The sequence below is a fragment of the Camelus ferus genome, chromosome 19 (genome assembly GCF_009834535.1).
Source record: "Camelus ferus isolate YT-003-E chromosome 19, BCGSAC_Cfer_1.0, whole genome shotgun sequence".
Taxonomy (NCBI): Eukaryota; Metazoa; Chordata; class Mammalia; order Artiodactyla; family Camelidae; genus Camelus; species Camelus ferus.
The window spans coordinates 30,283,175-30,303,035 of NC_045714.1; positions in this window are offsets into that span (position 1 = coordinate 30,283,175).

A 19,861-nucleotide genomic window follows, 5' to 3' on the forward strand; every position below is an offset into this window, starting at 1 on the left:
TTCAGCTAAGTGGCCATGAAGCCAGATGGAAAATGATTCCCTAGTTCTTCACTGATAGGGAGTGCAACTATGCCTCTATGCTTCCTGGTACCTCAGTTGCAATGTTTTTGCAAAAGTGGGTCTAATTATATTTTTTTCTTTTTTAACCTTTCTTTTTTCATGACCGGGTAAGTGTTTGTTGACCAAGACTTCCCTATTACACTTGAGCAGTCTTTCTCCAATCTGCTCTCTCTTCTTGTTCCCACTGATGTGTTTTCAGTTCAGTCTCCAATTCCTTCCAACTTTCCATCTGGATTATTAGAATATGGTCCACAAACCTGTATCTGAAAGCCTTGGACCCAGATGTATTTCAGAATCTTTTTGTGTGTGTATTTTATAAACATGATCCACATGCTGTATATTAGTGGGGTTTGAGTCCAAACGCCATATTCAAGCACATTAATGTTTCTGCAGTGAAACTAAGTGAGGGTAAATATTATAAAAAAGCTTCTTGTCAGTTTAGGTCAGTTTTTTGCCATGAATGAGTTGCCAAAACCTTTGGGATTTTAGAATTGCACAAAAAAGATTGTTTCATAAATAAACTTATTTCTGGTCTCTAATTCCTCTTTCTTTTAAAAAGATGTTATATACTTAATTGTCTTCCGTTTGCAAACACGCTATGCTAGGCACTCCTGGAGATGCAAAGAGGAGAAAAATAAAATGCTTGTCTTCAAAGATGCTCATTTCTCTGAAAAACTAGACAAGATGAGAAATATCACATGGGACAAAATTAAAGAAGGGTACCGAGGGGTGAGGTTATTATTACAGAGTGAGTAAAAATCTACCAGTCATCAGGGTCTGATTTGGGGAGCTGTTATGGTGGGACTGGAATGCTGACAAATTCCTTTTTAGGGTCTCAATGTTTTGAATGTCCTACACAGATTTGCGGGGCAGGCTATTGAGATGGTTCCTTTAAAAATCTTATACCACTTGTATGGATGATGGTAGATTTTCTCACAAGTTTTCATCACTCCCTGTATCACTTGTCTGCTTTCTTTATCCTTATGTTAGCTATATTTATTACATATTGTTGTATAATGGACAATAGAACTTCAGTGTCATTCAAAAATTTGAGCTTATTGCTCACATGTCTGGAATCATCAGACGATTGGCTGGCTGAGTCTGCTGAACTGTGCTGGACTTACGTGTCCGGGGCTGCCTGGCTGTCAGTGGATCTAGGCTGCTTCAGCTGGGGTGACACTGGCAGCTGGAGCCACCTGGCTCTGCTTCCTGTGCCTTCATCTCCCATTGAGCTATCTCAAGGCGCCTTCTTGGGGCAGTGGCAGAGGCAACCTAATAGGGCAAGTCCCAAAGAGCAAGCCCATTTCAAGCTTCTGCTGTATCACACTTGTTAATGTCTTGTTGGCCTGAGCAAGTCACGTGGCTGAGCCAAAGTCAAGGGACAGAACAGATCACCCCATTTCCAGGAAGAAGACCCAGCAGAAGTGTGTGGCAAAGGAGGTGGATGCCAAGAGGGGTGAAGAATTGAGATAATTTTTGCTACCTTCTATGCTTCTCTTTTCCAGACTTCCTGTTTTGACCTTTATGAAACAGACTGATAACCCCTCCTAGTAACCTTGAATCATTTCCTGTTCCTTTACAAACACTATGATGGTCCACAATGTTCTCTCCACTTAGGACGCTCTTTCCCCACCCTCCATTAACCCTTTACAGTCTAGCTGAAGTCTGCATGACGCTTTCCCATGTATGGGAGGCATTCAGGTGCAAACGCCTCGTGCTAAACAACAAATAAATAAAAGGTCCGGTCGGTGTCTGTTTCATCTCAGTGTGACCAACTATGCTTTGGACCAATAGAGTCCTGAAAATAGCATGGCTAATTTTATGAATAAAAGTCTTTGTTAAGAGGTTCACCACTGAGAAGAAAGATCGTAGAAAAGTGAACTGGATAGGACACACATTTCACTTGTTTTATAAATGAAAAAAACATAAATCAGCAAATCACCCAAAAAGAACACTTTGAATTTTTAGGTAGGGTTTGGCTCATAACCCATTTGAGGTTGGGTGTAAGGGTGAGAATATCATACATTTTGAAGTCACTACAACCTGTGTTCAAATCGTCTTATTTTCAGGGATTCATTTTCCTCACCCTTTCATAATGTATTGTGAAAATTACACTAGGCATACAAATGATGTAAGGCAATTGGCACATACAGACATTCAAAAATCTCAATTTACAATTCCCCTTCTTCAAGAGAAAGGAAGCAAAATGATAGAAAACAACATAATTTCATCTTTCTGTAAGAAATTTTATGTAGTCAGTGTCATTTGTTTTTGAATTTCTTGCCTACTCTATCATTCCTTTAATAACAGATCAACAGGGAAAAGTAAGGCTCCTTGACCTCTGGCCACCAGTGAAAATGCTGGTCAGCTTACGTGACATCCTCTGTCTGACGCATCTGTCTCACTGCCCAGGTGGTTGGCAAAAATAATCTACAAGCCTTCTGCAAAGCGTTTGTGACATCTGGAGTTATGCTGGGGTTTCATGTCCTGGGCTCATTCATCAAAGACCTTGTGGATAAAACCACTTGTCTGCCCTATCGTTTGCACAGAACTCAGATACACAGCCATGGGGCCAAAACAATCTGGCAGATTCAGGAGCAAGAGAGAAGAAAAATGGTGGTGGCTCCAAAGTGACCCTCAATCCACACTGCACGTTGTTCTGACATCGCTCAGTTACCCAGAGGCTTGCTGCTAGTCTTCTAGAAGCTCAAAACAACCCTCCCAGGGCTCTATGAAAATGATTTACAGGCAGGAGACGAATATCACAATACCAGTTCTGTGGTCAAAGAGAAGCGAATTGTTAACCTTGGTACTTTGGGTTTTGGTTTGTCAATTATGTAAAGACGCTCCCAACAGTGTACTTGCCCCTCGAATATTAAACACCTGGCAACCTGCCACATCCTGTGGGGCTGAGATCTCGCTTTTGATTTGAAAAGCAGCGTCATAGTTGGGTTTCCACTTAAGTGACTTTCAGCTGCATTGGAATTGCCTGAAGTTGAATGGAAATATGTTTTACCAGGTGTTTTCCAACTAAGGTTGCTCAGAAATCTGCCAGAGGAGTCGGGAACTGACTTGTTAATATGTGTAATCATGACAGAGCTCATCAATCTCTAAGACAAATAATAAAAATAGAAAGACATGGTGAGTCTGTAATAAGCCAATTCTGTATATTTTTATGAGAACATGTTAAACCTCTATCCCAGGCTTGAGAGAAGCAAGGACATACTAATTTAGTTCAGCCACACCGAATAATGGAACAGGAAGCAAGTACTTATTATTCTAGGAGAACTCTTAACTTTATTCTAGAATAAAAATAACAAGGAGCACCTTCTTGCCTGGGCTCATGCATGAGGCAGCTTGATAAAGTGGAAGAAATTGATAGGACACTTGACTCTTAGTTTTCTGAGATGGAGATTCATTCAGCAGCCCATTAATTAGTGATGCTGTCAAGATGGACACTCGTGGAAGTGAGAAAAAAGAAGCAGGATGGGGCAGAAGGAGAGCACGATTCCCATGAAACAAGGGCTAGGTGGGCCCGTTAGAGTTGACCACGTTTGGATGAGGGGCACCTCTGTAATCCCTTTTTGGTCAGTCCTTGGATGTGGGCTGCCCTGGAAGGAGGCACAATCTTGGCGAAGGCAGTTTCTTCAACTGAAGCAGTCCCCAAAGAGTGCTGACAGTAGGGGCTGTCTCCTCGAAGCACTCCCAGCCAATGGAGGGATAAGTCTTTCCTTCCTCAAGGGGGATTTGGACATCCCAGCGTCCACCACACTATCTCACCCCTTAATTTTTTCTCATGTAACTTAATTTTTGAATCCATAAGTGTGCTATTTTTGCCACCTCCTATCTCAAATCACCAATGAGAAAAAGTGCCAGATTCAAAGATAAGTTTTCTTTTCCCAAAATGACAGAGATTCAAGCCTCCTACTTTGTATTAATTGCATGCTCATGCATTCATTGAATTCAGTAAATATACAAGGAACTGGGAACACTTTGGTGACAAAACAAAGTCTCTGTCCTCAAGGGGTTTACAAAATCACTTGTGACTAATTCAACCAAGTGCAGTTACCATTTTTGGCTTCCTCGGTGTTGCCACTTGGTCAGTACAATTTAGTAGTAAGCTAATCATCAAAGTATTTCCTTAAATACCCTGTTTTTCTGTCTCCCACCCTTTGTCAAAGGGATGTAGGTGGGAAAGTCCACCTTCAAATTTCCGAAAATTTACAAGACACCTTTAGGTTTTACTTCCTGCTTGTGCCAGACCTCAAGGGCACCCAGCGGTGAATGACTGAGGTCTTGCACTGTCCCAGGGTTTTCCTGGGCCTGCACAAAGCCCTGTGCCTCAGAGAGGCCCTTGGGATCCCTAGGAACAGGATGGAACTTTTCAAATTTCCTACCGGTCCTGTACTTCTCTGGACTTCCATTCACATTTTTGTCTGGGGTCTAGAGTTCCCTAAATCACAGCTTTGGGCATCTGCAGTGTTGTTGGGGAACTGCAATTGTTTACACCAAATCCCTGGGAATAGGGTATTTTTGGTAGTTTTTTTTGGCTGAGCTGAACTCCCGGTCAAATCAAATAACCACACAGACTTGGAAATGGAGATTCTCCTAGGGAGCTGCCAGTTTGGACAGAATATCGACCATGCGCTGAATATGAGGCTTTTACAAGATGCTGGTCTTCTTTTTCAGCTGTAAGACTGCTGGCTTTTCATGACTACAGTGCCGCTGAGCTAGTCAGGGAGAGTGTGGATGGAATGGCCTCATGTTAAATGGAACGGCTTCATGCTAAATGGAACGGCCTCATGCTAAAAACCACGGTCTTACTGAGATGTATGTCATCTCTTGGACAAGCAATTTTCAATTTGTTCATTGGTTTTGGTTAGTATCAATAGTCCTGAAATCATTGGTTTTGTTTTGCAGATTTTCACTGTTTTTGTGAGATCAGGTTCATGGACATCCTTACTACACACTCCATAAACCTATCTATTCCTGGGTTCTTAGACTTCGTGATGCTGTGTGTTATTATGGCCTTTATATTTAATTATCCCTTCTTGTCCTGAGCTTCTCCAATGAAGAAATGCATGCCTTTTAACTTTGGTAATCTTTTACATATGATTTTTAAAATAATTTATTACCCCTTCTTTTCCTTTTATTCTCCATCTAGAATGCCTACTTCCCATATTAAATTTTCCAAACCTCTTACTTCTCTCATATTTTTTTTCCTGTTCTTTATTTTTATTTTCTGTTCTGTTCTAGTCTTTGTTCTATTTTATCTATTTTCCTTGAGATTATCTTCTCCATCTACTTTGGATTTTTTTATTTTGGTGATCATATTATTAATTTCTAAAAATTAACTATTCTCCACTAGTTTTAAAAGCACCATCCTTATTCTTGTTTTGCAAATATAATCATAATTTCTTCACCAGTTTTCACTGTTGCAAACCAGTAACATTTCTCATGTAGTTTTGCTTAATGTTTTTTAGAGAATCTTTTTTTTTTTTTCTGTTTGTTTTTGTCCCTCTCTTTTATGTTGGAAGCATATGATAGCGTCTGGGGGTCGTTGGTTGCCTGTTTTTGATTAAGAGCAAGACACTACAACTTATTGGCTTTGGTGGGTCTTTTGGGTGGGGTTTACATTAGGGTGATTATTTGGGTTGCAAGCAGAACATTCAGTTATTTAACTGGGTGTTGCTGATACATGCAACCAGCGTTCCAGGTTCTTGTCCCGTCCCAGAAAGAATTCAGAGGCAAGACGTAGTGGTTAAAAAGGTAAAGTGAGGATTTATTAAAGGATGGATAGTCCACTCGCAGGGGAGAGCGGGTGAGCGGCTGCCCTGAGTTTCTTTGGCAAGTTAGCTACATAGGGTGTGAAAATGAATGGGCAGAATATTCATTGGGGAGGGAAGGGTTTGGGGTCGTATTCCCTGATTTTCATCCCAATGCCACCTTCCCAAAGGGAGGAGGGATTTTTGTCCTTATTTAGTCTGGATCAGAAGTGTCATGGCGTCGGTGCATGATGGGTACTTTTGATCTGCAAGGCTAATTTTATTGAAATGAGGGCATAATGAGCAAAAGGTTACATTCGGACACTAGAAATTCCTGCCTTTTCTCACCTTTCTTTGTTCTTCTGCAGGCCACTTGTCACTCCAAAAAGCATGATCCCTTATCAGCCCCAAGGTTCCTGCTTTTCTTTCTCTGCCCAAGGACCCCTGGTGTTTACATGATGTGTGGTTTCCTGCACTTGGCCTGTGACCCTCCTTTCTGCCCAATTCCTGCCATTTGGTGTGTGTCCCCCTTTCTCTGCTCATATCTAGCTATCTGCCTGCGCTAACATGGGGACCCATATGCTAGTATGCAAGTAGCATTTTTGGGGGCAGGGAAAGCTACTCCATCCCTTCAGGAGAATGTTTTTACCACTTGTACAGGAGCTGGAAGGCTATTCTCTGGCATTCTGTACGTAGACTATCAGTTAAAACCCTTTTAGTTTTCAACCCCACCTCATACCTCTTCTGTCTACCTTAACCATCATATTTGGTGCCTCTGAGTGCCATGTCTTTCTGGGACTCTTGAGGGAAAATTACCTCTACTATTTCCCCTGTCTCCTTCACAATGACCTCAGGCTGCATTCTTCTGCATCTGCTAACTTGGTTAGTTAGCTTCTGTATGCTTTCTGCCTTCCAAAACTTGAAATCTTTTGTCTGCCAATACGGAATCTCTCCTCCCCATTCTCTCTGTCCCTGATTTACAGCATTTTATACTTTACTCTTATTTTGGTGGAACTTTAGAAGAAATCCCACTAAAAAGAAGAGGAAACAATCTTTAAAAATTATTTGAAAAAGAGGAAATAAATAATTTTTAGATGGGTTTATTCTACATTTGACGTTATAAGCAAATCTTTTGGATTATTTTTCCTATTGGACTTACTATTAGCAATGATTAAATTTCTGGCAAACAGTTTTTGAAATTGGGTTTGAGGAATATTTCACAAAGTAATTTGTCATATTAATGAAATTTTGAAATTAAATTGTCACTTAAGTTATACCATATAAAGTGTACAAATCATCAGGTCAGTTAATATTTACATATGCATGTGTCCACTTTACCACCTAGAATAAGAGTTAGAATATTTCAGCATTGCAGAAAGCTTTTTCAGGCCCCCTTCAGTTAATGTTTTATTTTTGTATAGTACTTCATTGTATAAATATGCCATCCTTTATTTATCATTGTAATGTTGATGAACATCTGCATTTATTTTCAGATTTTTTTCCATTGTGAATAAAGCTGATATGAAGATTCACTTACAAGTCTTTAAAAAATTACTTTATAAAGGCATTGGTATACACATAACCAGTTACCAAAAGTCAAAACCCCAAAGAGGAAGAAATGGAGTCGACACAATGATACTAAGACATGATTGTCGCATGAGGGGATTACTGCGATGTTCTCAGCTGGTGTGGAGATTGGACATGCTGGGAGATTTGCAAAAATTGTGAGAAAGCTATTTCCTAAGGAATGAGAAAAGCATTTTGACCTAGATAAATATTTTGAATGACTGCCTTTTTACTAATCAAGGTGTGATTACACAATTCTCTTTCTGTGATGCCCAGCTGCTCATATTTTCAAGTGAGCTGGGTGAAACAAACCAGATACTTCACGAAATTGATTATAATCTGTGCTGTTTTACAAGGGTTACAGTTTCACCTAAGTACCACATAAGTGGTTTGTTTAAACATTTCAGATATATTTTACGAGCTGGATTTCTTCTGTAATTGGGGGGGAAATGAAGCCATTAAGACTTGCTCCTTGGCACTGTCACCCGTATTTCCATTAGTTTGTCAAATTAAAGATTATATAATGCTATTAAAAATGGCTGTTTGTACTAAAGCAGTTTCTCCAAAATGTAAACAGATGAGCTTTATTTCTTCTGCCTAAAACTGTCAGATTAATATATGCACGTGAGACATTGGTTCTCAAGGTGTGGTCCTTGTACTAAAAACATCAGCTTCAGCATCATGTGGAAATTTACTGAAAATGCAGCTTCTTGAGCTCTACCCTAGACTTACTGAATCAGAGTGAGGCCCCAGCACTCTGTATTTTAACATGCTCCCCCCACCCCACCAGTAATGCCCACGAAGTTTGAGACCTACTAGTTTAAGACATTGGTTTGTAATCTTGACCGTGCGTTGGAGCCACAATGGGACTTCAAAAAATACCGAGGCCTGAGTCCCACCCCCAGAATTCCTACTCAAATGGTCCAACACGGTGTGGGCATTAGGATTTCTGAAATCGCCCAAGGTGATTTCATGTGTGGCCAAAGTTAAAAACCTTTTGTTTTAACAGGATCGGAAGAAATAGCATCCTAGGTTTGCCAATTGTTGGTCACTGGTTGGAGTAAGAGCTGGAGGCTACCACTTGCATTTTGAGATAAGTCTTTAAAACTCTCCCTGTCTTCATCTGAGCCCAATTAAGAAAATTAAATGTTTTCGGAAATCAAGTCAACTGTTGAGTGTTAGAGGTGGCTCCCTTGTTCCAGTTTCTTCAGTTAAGAAAATACATGTAGCTCGTTCAGTGGTTTTATGAGGAAATTACTGTAAAATAAGCTTCTTGGCTAAAAGGAGAACATCCGTCAGAAAGAGGAAATCAATTTTGGATCCTTCCTAGGTATGGAGTCGGGAGGGAGTGCTATTCTGCATTTTTACATCTTGTTTTTCAAAGTAGAACAATACTGTGGGCCCGTATTATCCTCAAATTCCTTGTTTAAACCGAGACAACCAATAATAACTCATGCTTTCTTTGTGTTAGAATGTTTTGCTTTCTTGTAACACCCTGGCTACAAGAGATGCCATTTATTTGTGTGGCATGTTGGGGGTAGGGAGCCATAGACACCCTAAAAATCAAGATGGGGAGGAAAGCCCATTCTTCGCTAATAGGCTGACACTAAGGTCACAAAATGCTAAGAGTTCACATATAATGGTGACGACCTCCAATGATAGGCTATCTGAATTAATGGGGAAATTTGCTAAACTAATGGTATATGAACTCTTACCCTGAATAACAGCTCTGTTACTAAGAAGGGAGGCTGACACCAAGAAAAGGTTGTGAACAGGTGTGATGGAAGAGATGTTTCTGTAATTTACATGAGCTTTATTGAGAAGTGTATTCTAATGAGATAATCTTATGACATTCCTTTTATTCCCAGGAAGCCACTAGCAATACATCCTACTAAGAGTTTGCAAGCCAAAGCAATCTACCGTCTCTATCACAAAAACAATACAATTTTCCAAGACTTTAAAGGACAAACTGGTTCTCCTTTCTCTCTCTAATTGCCCCCACACCTGGTTAAGGCTCTGCTAAGGCTCTGAGTAATGTGGGCTGATCAGGCAAATAAAATGCCATTACTCTTCTCTTTGAAGGGTGCACCCAGTCTTCTGTGAGCATTGGAGAACTAGTCTAGAACTTGATCAAAATGACACAATGACAGATATCTCTGACAATTTCTCTCTTCTAAGCTGGATATTGACTAACATTAATATGAAGATCTGAGGAGACAAGACAGCTGTCTTCCTCAGTTCTCCATACCGGGATTTCAGCTATACTTTATCTGGGTAAGGGTTTTTCTTTAGGCAGAGATCCTCATAGGCACTTGGTAAATGATTATAGATTATACATACATGGAAATAGTGATGATGAGATTATTTATAGAAGCAGGAATTGTCTGTCTATGAGTAAGCCAGGTTTCAGAGGTATAATTCCTTATTGAGTTATTTAGTGGAGACAGTATAGAAGTTTAGAAATTGTGCTAATACAGTTGACCTTTGAACAACACAGGGGTAAGGGGGCACTGACCCTCCTCACAGCTGAAAATCTGCATACAACATATAGTTGGCCCTCCTTATCTGAGGTTCCCCTGTATCTGCATTTCCTCCATATCCACAGTTCTGCATCCATGGATTCGCCCAACCACAGATTCAACCAACCGCACATCATGTAGTACTATGATAGTTATTTAGTGCAAAAAAAATCTTTGTATAAATGGACTCTCACAGTTCAAACCTGTGTTGGTCAAGGGTCAACCATATACTAGGATTCCTTCAAATGTGGAATGACCATGAAGCAGAAAATTTTACCATAATCTTAGCTAAATACAACTAAACTCATGTAAGACTCCTTCTGGACTTCCCCAGGAACTGGGCTTCCATTACAATCCCTGTGCCAGCTTTCCAATGATTCTGACTTTTCGGTTGTGTAAGTTTCTCACAGTAAAAAGGTTCTGACTCAGTATAGAAGTTGATGTGGTTTGAATCAAGCCAGACCTGTTTTCCGTCAGCATCTAAAGAATGTTAATCCTAAGTGACCTCAGATTGTCAATATTTGTAGGCTTTCCTGGAAATAAGCACATTTGGAAGAAGATAGTCGAGGTGGCAGGGCTGAAATGCTGAATTTTGGGCTGTTTGTATGATGATCTGGGAGCTGAGGAGGAGGCCTGGATTTCTTTCACATGAATTCCAGTAGAAGGATGGTTGATTCGTGCCTTATTTTAAATTCTGATTGAGTAGCATATCCAGTGGATGGTTTTGCTGCTACGTGGAAGTATTGAAGAGGGAAAACCCAACCATTTTTCTGTTCAACTTCTCCAGACCTACTCACGTTAATGTTGTAAGACTCTGCATGTCATTTGTTTTAAATGAAGGAAGTCCTGAGACTCTCACACACGGTTCTTATTCTTTCCTGACCTCATCAGCATAGAAAAATGTGCATCCTGGGAAGGCTTGGTTCTTTCTTCTTACCAGCAGCTGGGTGGTCCAGCCCAGACCGTTTGCTAAACATCGTGGGAGCCCTTGGGTGAGAATAAACACTTTTTGGCATGAACGGGAATCAGGCAGCAGGACTGTTATCTCTCGTGCATGAAACTGGAAATTTGTATCTTCATTTCAAGCAGCCTGTTTGTGATGGTCCCTTGAAGAGGACAAGGTTCTCCCCTCAGAAGACGAGGCGTGATGTCTGAAAAATAATACCTCTCCTTTGGTTTCATTTACTATGATTTTTCACTCCCAATTTTTGTCCTCTAAGGCAAGCAAGGCAGGTACCCCTGGATGGTATATATCTTTTGCTCCTTTCAACACAACAGAACATGGAGCCCTGGGTTCCTCAGTCAGAAGTTCCTGTTTCTAGTCTCTGCTCTGGCCCAAACCATTAATGTCACTCTAGCTCACCTCTCCTCCATGAAATGATGGCACCCAGTGACTGTTCGGAATCTCTCAGGAAGGGAGTGGAGATGAAGGTCACACTTGAGGAAGTGGTGGTGGCTCTTGGAAGAAAGCACCTATGTAAATATCAGATAAGAAGAATGATATAAACTTCAAGCGTCATGTGAGCAAGCATAATTTATGATGAAACTGCATTTAATAGGCATTTGTTAAATGCTATTCCCTGCACTGTGTTTGTCTTTGATAAATTGAATCCAGCCCTAATGCTACACACACGCAGCCCGTCTCTGCAGAGAACTCTGGAAGTTGGGCCTGGTGGCTAGAAGGAGTGGTCTCGGGTATAGTCAGGATTGATGATGCTGCCCCAGGGTCCATGCCCCTAACCTGGAGGATACAGCTGCCTCCCAGGGAATATGACGTGTCTAAACCCCTGATGCAATGCCTGACAGGTAGTCATACTTGTTTGCTACTCTGGAACTTTCTTATAGTATTTTACTTCCCTACTGCTGCTCTTCCCAAGAAGGGGTCTGAGGCAAAGTGTTGAAATTCTGGGGTTAGTTCTCAGCAACAGCTCATCTCTTCCCTGTGGTCCTCCCCAGCTTCTGGAGCAGAGTGCACTCAGGACTGTCCCCTGTCCTCTCTGCTATTTGATGCTCCCTACCGCAGTCAGAAGTCCCTGCTGGAGTTCTACTTTACTCAAGTCTTTCTTAAGTTCTCCTCTCCCCTCAAATTAAGTGACTCTTAGGAGAGGCATAGTATAACTCTCCGTAGGTATCTCAGTGATGTTCTCAGACCACCTGTATCGTAATTATCCCTGGGGTGCCCATTAAGATGAGACTCTGGACCCTTCCGTAATCCTTATAAATCAGAATATTTGGGGTTGAGGTTCAGCGACCTGTCTCTTAGTAAAGTTTTCAGGGGATCCTTTTCCACACTTACCTTTGAGATCAGTGCCTCTCAGCCTAGCACAGTGTCACATATGCAGTAGACCTCCCTAACCATCTACTGAACTGACTAGAACGAGGAGCTAACTATGTGTCTGGTGAAGTGCTGTCTCCTAAGGTGCTAATGACTGATTATGGTAGGTGTGTAACTTTTCCAGCAGCCTTTTATCTTTAACAAGAGCTGCCTAGGGCTACCAGCCTTAATTTCTTACTACCAGGGATCACTGTGCCTGCCCTTTCAGAAAGGTCTCCCAACAGTGCCCTTGAAACCACTTATTTATAACAACTCCCCAGATTTATCCTACAGCAGGTCCCATTGTTCGCCTTTCCCCACCCATCAGAGGGCACTCAGGGACACAGCAGGTGTCTCACTTTTCCTGGCAGTTGAGGGTGCTCCACCTGCAGCTCAGAGACTCCCTTGCCTGCATTTATAAATGTTTTTAGAGTTTTCTTATTGCCAGTGTCTGGGGTAGCATGCTAAAGAGGGCTTGACCTGTATTTGGAATTGATGGTTTTCAAAGACTCAATTTCCAAATCAAATATCTAAATTGGCACCCAATTCCTAATTACCCATTGATTCTCTAAATATCCCACGAACTCCACCAAGCAGAAACAGGAAATGAGCTAAAACAGGCCATCTGCCTTCTGGATGGATGCTATTTGAAGGAGTGGTTTTAAAACTCTGCTTTGGTTTTAAAGATTTGTTAGTTGGAAGAGGCTGTGTACTTGGCACAATTTTATTTTGATGGAAAAATAATTGTAGAGTATTAGTGTTTTTCAAGAGAGTTTATTTTCTCGAATCTTCCATTTTTCCCTGAAATCTACACAGTTTTTTCACACCTGACAAGTGTCATTTGAAGATTAATATTGCATTTTAAGCATATTGCAAAATTGATTGGCTCTGATTCTCAAAACTTCAATACTTATTGTTCATCAGAATCAACTGAAAATATTTAAAAAAATACTGTACCCCGGGGTCCCACACTCAGAGCTTCAGGTCCAATTGGTCTTTGGTGAGAGCCAATCACCTGTATTTAAAAACAACAACAACAACAATAAAATCTTCTTAGGTGAGTCTATGGGACTGCCAAGGTGTACAATGCTGGACCAGAAGTGAAGTGTTTGAAATTGATTAATCTGATGATCAAGATAATGGCCTTTTATTTTATCATTTTCTTTGTGAGAAAAGTGCCCCCTCTTTTACTTTTCCTCCATTGTCTTTATTTTCTATGTAAATGTAAATAAAATTATCTTAAATTATTTTTGGCACAACATTGGTATAAGTATCTGATTTTTAGAACAGAAGTGAAATGAAGTATGCAAGAATTCTGATTTTTAATGGAATTAAGGAAGTGCACATAAACTAAAGTGTACATATAGACAAAACCAACAGAAGTTGAAAAATTCATTTATATCACAAAAATTTACTGAAGACGTTAAGTTAGACATTGAGTTTTGGCTACTGGAGTTTAAAAGACAGATGAGATAATCCTGTGTTAGTGTTCTTTGGTTGCAAGCGACAGAATTCATTTCTGCTAACTCAAGCAGAAATGAAATTTGCTGAAAGGACTTGGAAGGGGTGCAGGACTGAAGGCAAAGACAAAAGACAAAACAGACAAAATTCAGAATCAGAATCAGACAAAACCAGGCATTGCAGTGATCTCAGTAAGAGCAACTGCAAACCAGTTCTGTTGGGGATCTAAGGTTGAAAAGAAAGTAACTCTTCTTTCAACCTTTCATTACTCAGGTTAAGGTACAAAGTCCCAAGACAGAAAGTCCAATTTGTCCTGCTTAAGTAGTATGCCCACAAGCTTGGCAGGGAAGTCTAGGTCTCTTGATTGAGCCTCTCCAGGACTGGACCTAATGAGGGGAAATAATCTCCCAGAGGGCAGTTACCAAAAGGAAGGCGGAAAGGATGCTAGGCAGCTGAAAAACAATCCTTCTCTAAGCTCTAATCAAATAATTTTAACTAGAAAGCTCAGATATACAAGATGTAATATTTAAGAGCCATGTGAATGATACTCTGGACCAGTTTCACTCATTTACTCCTAGAAGCCTGGAGAAGTAGATGCTTTTGTTCTAAGTTTTTGCAGGTAATGTAAAACTTAAGGCATGGAGCCATTTAGTTGGTTGACAAAGGTCACAGAGGTGACAAATGTCAATGCTAGGGTGCAAACTGAAAACTTTCAATCTCTATCATTACACACTTTGTTGCCTACTGATCCCTAAGAAGTTTAAGAATGTTAATATGGGAGAGAACAGCTAAAAATAATAGGTGTCAAAGGAGGGAAAATGGGGGATTGTAATTGGAAAGACCTTAAGGCAGGGTCGGGACATGTGAAAACACAATAATCCAAGAGAAGGCTGCGGTAAAATGCATTTCAAGGAGAGACAAAAGAGTGGACAAGAACTTAAAGGCAGTTCAAATGATTGTATAATGGAAATGTTGGTATGTAGGTTAGGTAGGGTCTTGGGTTTGGGTTTTATTTATTTGCCCAGTAACAGGAAACAGGCAACATTTTTTTGATGAGGGCTAAGAAGGAGAGGCACAAGGAAATCTGCATTTAGGAAAATTAGTATGTGGCCATGTGCAACATCAGTGAAGTAGGTGGGAGCTCTGAGAGAGAAATGAGTAAACCATGCAACTGAGCAGCTGAAAGATAATGAAACTGATGAAGGCTATGCTAAGTGTGAGTGGAGTAGCACTCACTGGTTTCAGCTACTAATCCGATGCTAGGAATGGTGGTACTAAGCTGGGGGAAATGTCAATGTTTCTAAGATTTTGAGCAAAGAAGTTAAGCCATTGGTAGTGCCATAGCGTGGGCAAGTCAAGAAGAGGAAGGATGGAGATGTTCAAAGACCTTTGCAAATGGGGGACTGGTGCTTGGAAGAATGATGTGGCCTGGAAACAGAGATAGGAAGTTGTCTCTATAGAAATGATGCTTGAAGACATGACAAGAATCAGAGGAACTGAGCTGTTGAAGTCGACAGAGTTGAAAATGGTAGTATACTATTGCAGCTTTGAAATGGTCCCTAAAATTAATCTGATCCAATCCTGATTCTGTACAAGTCAGACCTAATGGAGGGTTACTTTTTATATAAAAATTCCCCTATTTTTTAAAGTAATTGCCAAAGTACTTTTCAATCTAGAAAGATTTCTGTTTGCATACATCCTGAAATTGAGCCCATTATTCCTTCATGCATGGATGGGGTGGATGAGGGAGGAGGATTCTGAGCAATCATTTTTGCCACAAGCAGGTAGCCACTGTAGAATAGCAGAGCTGGGAAATACCTCAAAGCTTCATATTGGTAAACTGCCTCATTTTAATGATGTGAAATGAAAGTTTTTCTGTCCATTGACTCTGAAGACATAGGGAGTGCTGGAGGAATCTAGGTGAGGTGAATGGGGTCTCACAGGAGCCTCATGAGCTTGCCTGTGGAATGAAGAGGAGGGCTTCACCAACTACTAGCCTTTTTCTCCTTGGTGTTGGTGGGGCTTGTCCTTGCTGCTGAGGTAGGAACCCTGGTCTGATTGCCCAAAATCTCAACTGTCCACGTTTAATCTTCAAAAAGTTAAAAAAACGTGATTCTCAAATAAATGTGGAATGGACACTAGTTCACTTATATATCTCATTAATTAGGAAGGATGGCACAGAAGGATCCAAGAAACTTTGATGATCAAGGTATGTATAGTCCATTAGGGAAAGTACTAAAATGGGATTTTACTTTTGAAGTTAGAATCAAAATTTTAAAATCCAACAGGGCAATAATATCCTAACCTTTTGGGTTGTCTGTTCTACCAGAAACCAGTAACTTACAACCCTATAGGATCAACATCTACCAAGTTAACTGGTAACCCTTATCAAATGCAAATGTCAAAACAGATAAGGTTCCCTTTTCTTTACTAGGGAAAAGATGGGCAAATTACAGGGGGCCAAAATCCACTGGCCACCTGTTTTTATAGATAGTTTTTTCTTTTAATAAATAAAGTTTCTTTGGGACATAGCCATGCTCATTCGCTTGTGTTGTCCATGGTTGTTTGGTGCACAACTGCAGAGCTGAATGGTTGTGACGGAAAGCCACATGTGGCCCTCAAAGCCTAAAACACGTTCTGTCCTACCCTTTAAAGGAAAAGTTCGCTGACTTCCGGCCTAGAGAATGAAATAATCCTTGGTTGGGCTGCTAAACAATGGACATGACCATGCAATTAACTTTTTGTCTACTTCACATTTTGGCTAATTTAGCTCAAGAGAAAGGCATGGAAACTTGACAGTGGAAATCTTTCAGTGTGAGAATGGGGACCAGCATTGACCTTGTGTGCTGATTGGACAGGCCGAGGGTTATCTCAGGACTCCCAGTCATGATCCAGTTTTAAGCATACGAGTTTTTTCATGTGTTCTTCCAGTGTTGAGACCCATGCGCACAGTGGGAGAGAGAGAGAGAGAGGAACTGAGGGACTGAGAAAAGAGAGAGTGCGAATGAGCAGTCTTTCTGTATCTCTCTGCCTTGGGCACCTGGCCTGGGTATATAATGTTGAAAGCTAAGAACATGACTGTTATTTTTTTTTGCCTCAGACTCAGCAGCTCAAGATAGCCACAGAAAACCAGGCTGGCTAAGGTGCCACTCTGGGAGCCAGGAAACCTACATTCAGACAGAGGTTCATTGTTTTGAGGTTTGTATTTAGTTTGGGTCCAGAGTGACCTGTGTTTTCAGCTCCTCAAACACTCATCACCTCCCTTCTCAGAAACAGCCCTGGAGATGAACCACAAGTTCCGCCCAGAGAAACACTCAATTCAGGCTCAAAGTCCATTTGCTTGGGAGGCAAAAAGCCTGAGCAATTCTGCAAGAGAGACAGAGACCAGATGAGCCCCTACTTCTCCTAAATCTGCATTGTGTTAGAAATAATACATTTTTTTTTTCTTTAGCAGGAACAAGAAACCTGCTCTTCAACAAAATGGAACTACCATGTTTACGCGTCTGGGGACAACATTGGCTTTTCTATAATTTTACCTCTCTAAGAAACTTTGTTTCACATTTTTTGCAAGGCTGGTATACTGGCAGAGAATTTCCTCAATCTCTGTTTTATCATTCAGTTTTGAAGGATCATTTCATAGGGTACAGAATTCTGGATTGGTAGCTTTTTTTCTCTCTCTCAATACTTTAACTATTTCACTCCAGGTTTTTCTTGCTTGTATGATTCCTGAATAGAAGCTGGATGTATTTCTTATCTTTGTTTCTCTGTAGGTAAGGGGTTATTTCCCCCCTCTCAATTCTTCCAGGATTTTTAAAATTTGATTTATGTTTATTTATGTTTCTTAGGAAGAACATGGGGCTCTGGCGTATCTCAAAATGGTTCCTTTTCCCTCCTCCTTCTGGTGGAAGTAGGGGGGAATTTTTCACTGAGATTTACTGTAGGAACCTGGTCAAGTTCCTGGAGGCAAATTTCACAATGTTGTGGGGGCTTTCCCTTTGGCTGGTTTCTCTGGAGTTTTTAACTCCCATGCTTTCCTATACTGATGTTCCAGCAATTTGTTCATTACAGTTAAGGTTTTCCTGTTCCTATCCTGGATCCTGAGGTGGTTTCTGCTTGCAAATCTGTGCTCTGATAAGCAATGATTTGTTGGGTTTGCCTGCCTGTCTTTCCAATTTCTGGGCCAGAGATTTGCCCTGTGCACTCCCCTCTCTAAAAGACCCAAGAAGAGCTACTGATTTTTAAATTTGTTCAGCTCGTTAGGGTGGGGTGGCAGCTTCCAAGCTTCTTATATGTTACTGTGTTACCAGTAAATTTTCTTTTTAAATTTTGTTTTAAAATAATTATAGATATGCAGGAAGTTACAAAAATATTAGAATCTGTGTTTTATTAACCCAGTTTCCCCAAATAGTGACATAACACCAGTGAATTTTTACCAGTTAGGGAAAAAATAACATAATTTTACATACACGTCCAGAGAATAAAAAAAGGGTCTTCTCATCCCAATTTTTTTTTTTTTCATGAGGCCAGCATCATTTCGTTACCACTTTCTGATAAGGAAAATGTACATAGGAGAAACTATAGGCCTATCTCTCTGATTCAGAAAATCCTTAAGAAAATATTAAAAAAAACTGATAGCCAGTGATTTATGGAAATGAAACATATTATGACCAAATTGGGTTTATATCAAGAATACAAAAGTGGTTTAAGATTTTAAAATCAATTAATTCACCATATTAACAGATAAAATGGAAAGTCATATGATCATATGATGAGAAAGCCTGTATGATTAAATTCAAATTTATATATAAAAGAGACTCTTAGTAGTATGAAAGGAAACTTCCTTAATCTGATGAGGTGTGTCTCCCAAAAGCAATAGTAAACATGCCATGATGAAAATGTTGAAATCTTTCCCTTTGAGATTAAAAACAGTGGAAAATCTTACACTTTATATTTTAATAGTGCTACTTCAAGAAGAAATGTCTATTTTAGGGCAGTTGGGCACTTTCCCTTTATGGACAATCCAAAAATCAATGGGCAGTATTCAAAAGTAGGCCTGCCAACAAGAGTTTCCTATGAAGAAATCCATTGTCTTTTAAAGGAAAGGGTTTGACCGAAAAATGCAGTGACCTAATGCAACTATTTTAAATGGCTTAATTGTATGTTTTGTTCTATTTGGATTGGATGGTAACTATGAAATTAAAGATGATGCATTTTGTTAATGTTGAAATCTGACTGGACTATGATTAATGAGATGCCTCCTTCTCTAGTCACATTGATTGCCTTAATCATTGTTCATCTCTTTTTTAAATACATTAATTACAATATAAATTTGTATATTTTTCAGTAGACTGACATTTTCTACACAAGGGGATAAACTTAGATTAGTTGTTAAAAAATGGACTTCAGGGAATCCTCTGATAGTGATCATCCATCTTCATGGATTTGTATCATTGAATAAAAATGATTAAAAAGTCTAATTTTCTCTTCCACTTTAAGGTAAACCTCAAAAAAGGTTTGCATACCCAAGGGGAATAATGAATTTTCCCACATGTTATGGCTACTCTAGTTCCTCCTTATCTCTCTGTTACATTTTATTTTAATTATATAGTTTTGATACTAGGGATTTTTACAGGTCAACAATCCACTTTTTCCCCAATGCTTTGTAAACATTTGAATGAAGTGCACTGTTTTAGGACGTCTACTGTTCCACTGCTGAAAAGTTAATTGTTGGGAACTTCTTCCTTTTATTTCTCAGAAGATTCAAATATTTTTCTTGCGGGTAGAGTTGGATGTCTAATTCGTCAATTATCCAACTCTCCCTCTTTTTCCTTATCACATTGTCACATTCTCCTGCTCACTATCTTCAGCACTTACTTTGATTCTACGTGTTTTACTTTGTTTTCTTGTTTGCTTATTTCATTTATTCTAGTGATCTTCATCTCTGATAAGACAAAGAGACCTTAGCATTGTTTCCCCAGCTACCATCTCAGACAGGCAGCGTAACTGAAGGCCCTCTCAGATAGTAAGACAAGTGTTGCCCACGCTGGAGGACACTGCTGCACTAGTGATCTTTGATCCTAATTTTTTCTGGTTACTGACGATGGATTCCAGACCTGCATATTTGTTTCCTGAAAAGTTTAATCCATGAAATGATATGAAAAATAATCTTTCCCCTC